Below are 11,082 nucleotides of genomic sequence, written 5' to 3'. Positions count from 1 at the left end.
GGGGCAAAATCAATCTATATGCAACCGGCCCCACTCGTTCAGAGATTTCGTACGGCCCAATGAATCTCGGCTCAACTTGCCTTTACGGCCAAACCTAAGTACCTTTTTTTCCAAGGCGAAACTTTAAGGAACACTTTATCTCCCACCTGATATTCATTGTCCTTCCATTTCAGATCCGCATACGATTTCTGACGATCTGTGGCTACCTTCAGACTTTCACGGATTACCTTTACTTTCTGTTCGGCATCTTTAATCAAATCAACTCCGAAAATTTTACTTTCACCGAGCTCGGTCCAAAACAATGGTGTACGGCATTTACGACCGTACAAAGCCTCGTAAGGTGCCATCTTAATACTTGATTGGAAACTATTGTTGTAAGCGAATTCGATCAAGGGTAAATACCGTTCCCATGAACCACTAAACTCGAGGATGCAACATCTCAACATATCCTCAAGTATCTGAATTATCCGCTCGGATTGACCATCGGTTTGGGGATGAATAGCGGTGCTAAAATGCAGCTTGGTACCCAAAGCTTCTTGCAATTTCTTCCAAAATCGTGAGGTGAATCTCGGATCTCTATCCGACACGATAGAAATAGGTACCCCGTGTAATCTCACAATCTGAGAAACGTACAATTCAGCTAGTCTATCCAATGAAAAATCCGTACGCACGGGAATAAAGTGAGCCGACTTAGTCAGTCTATCAACAACAACCCAAATCGTATCCTTCTTACTTGCTGACAATGGCAGTCCGGACACAAAGTCCATTGTGACTAGATCCCATTTCCACTCGGGTATCATGGTCGGCTGAAGTAATCCTGAAGGCACTTGATGTTCCGCTTTCACTTGACATATCAAACACCTTGAAACAAATTCAGAAATGTCTCGTTTCATGCCCGGCCACCAAAATTGACGTTTCAGATCGTTGTACATTTTAGTACTACCCGGGTGGATAGACATTCGGCCACTATGAGCCTCATTCAAAATCATCGAAATAAGTTCCGAATTCCTTGGAACACACAAACGACTTCTGAACCTCAAACAATCATCATCATCCATTTGAAACTCCGATTCCTTGTTCGGAACACACTCAGCCCGTTTTGCAACCAATTCATCATCAATTTTCTGGGCTTCACGAATTTGATGGATCAATAATGGTTTGGCTTTTAATTCAGCTACTAACACATTGTCGGGTAGAACAGACAAGTGCAAATTCATTGCTCGTAAAGGAAACAGCGATTTTCGGCTTAAGGCGTCCGCAACCACATTAGCCTTTCCCAGATGGTAATCAATGACAAGCTCGTAATCTTTCAACAACTCAAGCCAACGTCTTTGTCGCAGATTTAAGTCTCTTTGAGTCATCAAATACTTGAGACTTTTGTGATCCGAAAATACATGGCACTTCTCACCAAACAAATAATGTCGCCATATTTTCAAAGCAAACACGATGGCAGCTAGTTCGAGGTCATGGGTCGGATAATTTCTCTCGTGTGGCTTCAATTGTCTCGACGCATAGGCCACAACTCTACCTTCTTGCATCAATACGTAACCCGACCCAAGTAGGGATGCGTCACTATAGATGACAAACTCTTTACCTGATTCGGGTTGCACTAAAATTGGAGCTTCAGTCAAATGAGTTTTCAGTTGATCGAAACTTTTCTGACATTTCTCCGTCCATTCAAACTTAACATCCTTTTTGAAGTAGCTTCGTCATTGGTGTGGCTATCATCGAGAAACCTTTGACAAATCGTCGGTAATAACCGGCGAGCCCTAGGAAGCTCCGGACTTCGGTAACATTTCTCGGAGGCTTCCAGTTAAGTATGGCTGAAATTTTGCTCGGGTCAACTCGAATACCCGATGCGGATACCACATGACCCAAGAAGCTAACCTCTCTTAACCAGAACTCACACTTACTGAACTTAGCACATAACTGCTTATCCCGCAAAGTTTGCAACACTAGCCTCAGATGCTCAGCATGTTCGGTCTCATCTCTTGAATAGACCAAGATGTCATCAATGAACATAACTACGAACCGATCCAGATATGGTCTGAAGATCCGATTCATCAAATCCATAAACACCGCAGGGGCATTAGTGAGCCCAAACGGCATCACTAAGAACTCGTAGTGACCGTACCTCGTTCTGAAAGCAGTTTTGGGTACGTCCAAATCTCGAATCCGCAACTGATAATAACCCGATCTCAAATCTATCTTTGAAAACACTGATGCTCCCTTTAATTGATCAAACAAATCATCAATACGCGGTAACGGATACTTATTCTTTATCGTCACTTTATTCAGTTGACAATAGTCAATGCACAACCTCATGGTTCTGTCCTTCTTTTTCACGAACAATACTGGTGCACCCCAAGGTGAGAAACTTGGTCGAGCGAAACCTCTATCCGTCAACTCTTGCAATTGAGCTTTCAATTCTTTTAACTCGGTTAGTGCCATACGATACGGAGCTATCGAAATTGGCGTAGTTCCAGGTACAAGCTCAATACCAAACTCTATCTCCCGAACAGGTGGCAAACCCGGTAATTCTTCAGGAAAAACATCCGGGTATTCACAAACCACCGGCACAGATTCGGGTTTCTTTTCTAACTCTTTGTCATCAAGTACATACGCAAGGTATGCTTCGTACCCTTTTCTTACATATTTTTGGGCCAACATTGCTGATATTACAGCTGGCAACCCCCTTAAGTCCGTAGACTCAACTCGAATTATCTCGTTATTTGCGCACTTCAAATCAATAGTCTTGCTTTTGCAATTCACAACTGCATCGTGTGCGGTCAACCAATCCAAACCAAGAATAACATCAAATTTGTCAAACGGCAAAAGCATCAAATCGGCCGGAAAACAGGATTCTCGGATTATTAAAGGGCATCTCTTACACACTTTATCAACAAGTACGCATTGACCCAAAGGGTTTGACACTCGAATTACGAGCTCAGTAGACTCAACAGGTAGAGTCTTACTGGATGCTAAGGTTTCGCATACATATGAATGAGTAGAGCCAGGGTCAATCAATGCAATCACATTAGTATCAAAGAGAGTGAAGGTACCAGTGATGACGTCGGGGGAGGATGCCTCCTCTCGTGCGCGAATGGCATATGCTCTAGCAGGAGTACGGTTCTCGGCTCGAACAGCCATATCAGAGGCCCCTCTCTGACTACCACCCCTACCTCCTAAAATTCTCGGTGGTCTACCTCTAGTTGTCACTCCACTAGGTCTTGCACCTTGAATCTTATTCTTCTCATCAAGCTCTGTGCAATCTCTAATGAAGTGGTCCTTCGAACCGCATCCGTAACAGGCCCTGTTAATAGACTTACCCCAACATTCACCTATGTGTCGTCTTCCACATTGGGGACATTCAGGTTTCTCTAGACGATTATTGCCCACACTAGCTACCGAAGTAGCTCGGGAGTCCGTCGATGGTCTTGCTCTGATGGAAATTCCCGCAGTCGTCCTCGACTTATTAGTGTCCTCCCTGAACTTCTTTACGGCTGAGAACGGAGCTTTACCCGTCGATCTTTTACGGTAGTCTCTAGCTTCAAATTCAGCCTTCTTCTTCTCCTTTCCAAGTTCTTCCGCCGTGCAGGCTCGTTCGACTAGTGTTACGAATTCTTTTATTTCCAAAATACCCATTAGTAGCTTTAAATCCTCATTCAATCCTTCCTCGAATCTTTTGCACATAGCAACCTCATCAGCTACACACTCCCGGGCATACCTACTGAGCCTTACGAATTCATGTTCGTATTCAGATACTGTCATACGGCCTTGCTTGAGTTCCAAGAATTCCTTACGCTTTTGATCAATGAACCGTTGACTAATATATTTCTTTCGAAATTCCGTCTGAAAGAAGTCCCAAGTTACTCGTTCGTTTGGGACTATGGAAATCAGGGTCCTCCACCAATAGTAGGCTGAGTCTCGCAACAAAGATACAGCACATTTTAGACATTCGTCAGGTGTGCATGACAGTTCATCGAACACCCGAATGGTGTTATCAAGCCAGAACTCGGCCCTTTCGGCATCATCAGTAACTATGGCCTTGAACTCCTCAGCCCCGCGCTTCCTAATAAAGTCTACAGGTGGCTTACTCAGCCTCACAGGATCAGTGACTGATGGCATTACGGGCTCTTGGGGTGGATTATTCAAATTCGGGAATTGTTGGACAGCCGGGTTGGTTCGGGCATATTGCGCGACCCACTCATTCATCATGGTAAAGAAGGCTTGTTTAGCCCCCTCACCTTGATTATTCGCAGATGGCTGAGGTTCAACAGGTGGCGTCCGTTGTGCAGGAGCAGCCGCTACGCTCTCAACGTCATCCGCTAGGGTTCTTTCTACACCGGGATCCATTTACTAATCAAACAAAAACATTTCAACCGTCAGAAGTCATCACACATTTAAACATTAACATTAAGGCATGTATAGCTAGACTCATACGCGCTATGGTAGTCCTAGAACCGACTAAACCATAGCTCTGATACCAATCAAATGTAACACCCCGAACCCGAGACCGACACCGGGGTCGAACACGAGGTGTTAACAGACTATAACCCCTTATAAAGATATTTTCCAGACACTGCCTAATCTGCGTACTTTTCGCTTTAAAAATCATATCTTGAGTTTCACAACTCGAAATTCAGTTTCGTGATTTTTCCCTGAAACTAGACTCATATTCCCATCTACACGTTTTTTTCTGGAATTTTTTGTTGGGCCAATTAGTACAGTTTATTAGTCAAATTCTCCCAAGTTACTGGGGTCGACTACACTGACCTTTGTGCGTTACGACCTGGATATCTCCCTGTACAGAACTTCAATGCTGATACCGTTTGTTTCTATAGAAACTAGACTCAGTGAGGAATCTATACATATATAGCATGACTCCTAATTATCTCTGGTTAATTTATAATGAATTTCCAAAATCGGAGCAGGGAATCCAGAAACCATCCTGGCCCTGTCCCACGAGAACCTGATTATCTCTTAACATACTGTCCATATGATCCTTTCGTTACTTCTATATGAAAATAGACTCATCGAGCTTCGATTACATAATTTATTCATCAATAAATTCCATTCCTACTATTTTTAGTGATTTTTCAATCTCATGTCACTGCTGCTGCCAGCATCTGTTACGAAAGCAACTATGCCCACTTCGTGTTTACTCCTTGATCTAACTAATACTTCATCATGCATATCACAAATTATGATCATGACTAACCATGCCAAAGGCTAATCATTGTCAAACTTTCCCCTACTACACTATTGCCATATCATGAATTTTAACACCAAAATAATCAACCATGACGTATGGCATAAAAAGGTCGAATTATCAAGATTTGCGACCTAACGTATGAATCCAAACCCAACCGAACATTTATGCCATTTTCGCATGGCTAAAAGTTTACATACCCAAGTTCAAAACACAACATAATAGCCTATACATGCCGAAATGTTCTCCTAAGCCGACTAAGAAGGAAGTACCAAAACTTGCTATCCGGTGTGATGACTTCGATGACGGCCCGACCACGCAAAAAGAGATGTGTCCAAGAAACCTAGAATAGGTGACAAGGAAACACCGAGTGAGTTTATAACTCAGTAAGTCATAAGCTATGCACTACCATCCATCAATAACATTATCACAAGAGAAAACAAAATGGAACGAGGCTAATTACTCCATCCATTCCGAACCATACCATAGTTCCTCCAACCTATCGTTTCAATTTCATACCTATTTATGCATTCACAATCCACATACTCATCAATAGGATATTCGAGGCATTTTCATAAATCATTTTATTTTCGTTACAAACATACAACTAAACGGCCTTTCACCCATTCTACGATAAATTTTATGTACGTGACTTCAAGTATATTTGTCACATAGGTTCAAACTTACCAAGCTCAACACCAAGTATAGACATAGCACCTATTAGCCATGAACTCAAGACACTTACCCGATCCGCTGTCCATGATCGACTCAATAGTGTCGCACACATAGTGTCCATAATGATTCAAGGATGTATATTAAGTCCGCACACTCAGTGCTATATAGTCAACTCGCACACTTAGTGCTACATAATCAAACTCGCACACTTAGTGCTACATAGTCAACTCGCACACTTAGTGCTACATAGTCAAACTCGCACACTTAGTGCTACATAGTCAAACTCGCACACTTAGTGCTACATAGTCAATTCGTACACTTAGTGCTGCACAATTTAAACCCGCACACGTAGCGCCAATCTCATGGTCATAAATGTTTATACTCACACATTTAGTGCCGAGATCAACAACTCAATACATCTCACCTCTTTTCTTTTCATTCAACACTTTCATCATCACATTCGTACATGCATATATATATTTATTCATTCCATTCAGCATCATTACATAAACGTTATGACCATTTGAATTAATACCAATTATATGCTTAATGACTTACTTTATGTTGGGTAAAATAATTCCGAGTCGGCTACTCGATGACCTTCGATTTCCCCTTGTTGGACGCCTCTCCTTTAGGTTCTCGAGCTTAAATAAATAAATCAACTAGTTTAATTACCTTGCTAGTTATTTATATCCCGTAACATTAATAGTTTCATATCAAAAGAAGCATACGGCAACATTCTATTTCAAGGTACATATTCATAATTCAAATTCGACCATATAAACCAACATCATCCACTTGATCAATTATAAAGAATTAAGGTTAATATCACCATGTGTACTCTATATGGCCCATTATACATAATCAAATTTAACATCATCTATGTATTCACTCATATGGCCGAATATACATACCCCCATATAACATCATTTTCATTCCATTTAACACTTAATTTCCACCACATGAACACTTGGCCGAATACTCTTAAACTAGCAAAACTCCACATTTGTTCATACCATCTTTTAAATTCACATGTCTATTTTTACTTCTTTTTTTTACAAGAGTCATAGCCGAATCGTTTTAACCATGAGTAACATAACAAGCATAGATCGTGTTTATGGATATACCATGGCCGATTCAAGCTAATCACCTCCAAAATCATCAACCATTTTCAATGCATATAACATATATAAACATGAATAAGTTTCATATAATCTCTTAACACATTAATTTCTTTCATCAACAACCTTTCGTTTCTTTATCCATCAAAACTTAAAGGTAAGAAAAAATCAAGTTCTTCTCACACATACCATAACCGAAAGCTCCATCCAACACTCTAAATTCGAAATTTTAGTATGGCTAGGTAAGAAAAACGTGATGATTAACCCAAACAACTATTATTTCAAAAGAAAAATTAACAAAATTTACTAACCTCCTCTTCATTCAAAAGGCCGAATGCCTTTGCTCCCCCCCCTCCTTTTGCTTCTTCTTGTACGGCTAAGAAGAACAAGGTAATGACCCCTTTTTTTGTTTCTTCTTTTATTATCCTTAGTATTTCTTTTTATTATTTCCTTTCCTTTACATAAAATAATGACCACTTCATGGAAACTTACCACCTATTCTAATATATGCTCCATCATGGCCGGCCACTATGTATAAAAGAAGGGGTATTTGACATGCAAAGCCATTATTCTCACCACATGCTTTAATAGGTCCTTGTAATTTAACCAATCACATTTCCAGATTTTCTCACATAGGTCCTATTTACTAAAATTCACCTTCAATTAAAAAAATTCAAACATGGAATTTTCACACATGCATATATACATATAATAAGCATCAAATATGACAGCTAATTATTTTTATGACGCGGTTTAGCGGTCCCGAAACCACTTCCCGACTAGGGTAAATTTTGGGGTGTCACATAATTTGCCAAATTTTCGCAAGCAATAAAACTAAAAGGGTTTTAACTTAAATTCAGATTCTTAATGACAAGTCCTATTTTTGAAAATCACTTTGATGTGACACGCCAGATTCGACCATAGCTAAGTGTAACACCCCAAACTCGGCCAAGACATTATGGCCGAATCTGACGTGTCACATCGAAGTGTTTTTCGAAAATAGGACCTGTCGTTAAGAATCTGAATTTAAGTTAAAACACTTTTAGTTTTTATTACTTACAAAAATAGGGCAAATTAAGTTGTTACTAACTGAAATCAATTTGTCAAAACGATTGCCATTTTATCACCATTGATTCCTTAAACTGAATAAAATCACGGAAGCTTTTAAAAACCTTGAAGTTTAAAATGTGTGTTTTCCTTGAAAATAGTTATTATTTTGAAAACTCACATTTTCTTTTAACTGTACATTTAATCCTCAGCCTTAGACGGTTTGGTGCTGTAAGGAACTCGGAGGTGGCCACACAATTGCTGATGTTCTACTTTTGACTTTATATATTTAAATTTCATATTGGGTTTTTGGTTATGTAATAAGGCCATTTGTGGTTTTAACTTTTATTTGGGCTTTGATTTCATACCTTAAACTGCTAGACTAGGAAAAAGGTGAATTTTCAAAATAATAACTATTTTCAAGGAAAACAGGCATTTTAAACTTCAAGGTTTTTAAAAGCTTCCGTGATTTTATTTAGTTTAAGGAATCAACAATGATAAAGATGGCAATCATTTTGACAAATTGATTTCAATTAGTAACAACTTAATTTGCCAAATTTTCGCAAGCAATAAAAACTAAAAGGGTTTCAACTTAAATTTGGATTCTTAACGGCAAGTCCTATTTTCAAAAAGCACTTTGATGTGACACGTCAGATTCGACCATAACGTCTTGGTCGGGTTTGGGGTGTTACACAGAAAGAACCTTAATCTGGAATTAAATAACAAGACTTGCTAACCTGCCTCAAATTCTTAAACTCGAATGTGCTTGTCATCCCATCTTTTAAGTCTTTCCTTGAGTAAATTGGCATTCTCGTATGAGAATATTCGGAATTAATCTAACTAGTTTAGTTGAAGCATCTGTGTCACAGCCTGATTTAGACCCTATTCAGAACGATGGTTTTGGGACCAAAAATCTGAGTCAGAAAAGTATTTTAAAAATATTTTCTTTGTTTATTATGTGTTGATTTATATCCATAAAAAATTTGTGTTTTAATTTTGTCATTTGAGTATCAGTTTAATAAAAAAAGGCTTAATCGCGTAAAATGAAAAGTTAATAGTTAAATATGAAAGTGCTTAATTAAACTTGTCTCATTAATATGAAGCACTTATAATGCAATTATACCATAACTAAATGAGCTAGATGGTTATAACCATGAATTATAATGGTTTAAAATTTTAATATAAAGGTTATATATGTAAAATGATTATGAAGTTATATAATATAAAACATAAAATAATTAAAGGCCATGCATGTTTATATTTGGTAGTCAAAATTAGATAAAGGAAACGAAAAATAAAGAAATCCATATTCGACCATTGTTAAGCTTAATCAAGGTATGTAACTAGTTCGATTTTTGATAATTTTTATGTTTTTGAGATCATTGCAGTGTAATATACAAAGCCTATGCTTGAATTTCTGATTTTGATGAATATTTTCAATTATGCCATTGATGAATAATTGAGTTTTGTGATGGTAGTTGATGAAATATGAAAGATATGTTTTGGATTAATATGTTTTGTATTGGAATTTTTGATATTTTGAGTAATTAGGGCTAAATTGCAAAAATAATAATTTAAGAGACTAAAATGTGAAATAAATGAAATGTATGGACTTGTATGGGCATAAAGAAGATTCGGCCTAAGCATGGTGTGTGCAAATTTTGCATGTTTTGTGTTTTGTACAATTTGGACTAAATTGTAAAAAGTGTGAAATGTCAGGGGCAAAATGGTAATTTTCTCATTTATGTTTTTTTGGACTAAATTGAGTGAGAATATATTTGAATGAGTTGAATTTGAATATGTTTAGATCAAGAACCCAAGAAATCGGATTTGGATCGGGGGAAAACCAAAGTTGTCAAATAATTGTCCCATTCCGATTATCGTTGTCCAAGGTAAGTTTATAAGCAAATAGATGTTTTTAATTTTAAATAAATACGAGTTTTATATGCTAAAATGAATTATGTGAAAATGTATATAAGAAAGGCGAATGTGAATATGCTTGAAAACTATGTGTACGAGTTCGATTCGATTGAGTTACGACATCCGAAAGCCTCGTATGAACCTTAAGGATAGCTAGGATACATATTTCATGACATAGGATTTTTGATATTGTTCTCATGTAAGACTACGTCTGGTACGTTGGCATCGATATATGTAGTTACATGTAAGACCATGTCTAGGACATCAGCATCATATTTGATTCGTGTAAGACCCTATCTGGGACAGTGGCATCGATATGTGATTACATGTGAGACCATGTCTGGGATGTTTGTAACACCCCAAACCCAGCCCAGATGTTATGGCCGAATCCGACATGTCACATTGAAGTTTTTAAGAAAACCCATGCCTCTTTCAACGTCCTTCTTAGTGTTTTAAAAGATAGTCTTTGCTAAGTTAATAAAGTGAATGGGAGCTGGGCACCAGGTAGGAATCTGTAACAGAGGAGGTGAGCCATGAAGGCTGCTTAAGTACCAAGCTCTTCTAATGGATCCAATCCTAGACATGCCCACAACCATTGCCACACTTGGTTAAATCGAGCTGTAATTTATTTAAGTTGAAATCTTTGATAAATCGGATAATCGTGGCGTGGTGTTATTTTGAAAACAATTATCATTTTGAAAACACGTCCTAAGTCTAGCCCATTTATTAATAAACAGATTAAAGTTATTAAAAATAAAATAATCCCAGAAAAATAATTAAAATGGCATTATTACAACCCAAAAGCAAAAATAATATTAATAAGATAAAACTTATAAAAAAATAAACCGGTTACTTCTTGTAATTAAAAGAAACAGAAACAGTAGTGTGGCCATCTCCGAGTCCCTCGCAGCTCCAAACCATCTAAGCTTAGGGATTACCTGCACAGTTAGAAATGGGGTGAGTTTATGAAAACTCAGTGTGTAATCCCCAACAACAAACAAACAGTGAATAACACAGTGTCAGTAAAATCTGGGCCAAAGCCCTATTCAGTAACAGTACAGTCTGGGCCTTAGCCCTTAAATAGTAGCAATATGGGCCTAAGCCCTA

Source organism: Gossypium hirsutum, chromosome A07 (genome assembly GCF_007990345.1).
Source record: "Gossypium hirsutum isolate 1008001.06 chromosome A07, Gossypium_hirsutum_v2.1, whole genome shotgun sequence".
Taxonomy (NCBI): Eukaryota; Viridiplantae; Streptophyta; class Magnoliopsida; order Malvales; family Malvaceae; genus Gossypium; species Gossypium hirsutum.
The sequence above is the reverse complement of the archived record's forward strand: the minus strand, read 5'-3'. Positions refer to the sequence as shown.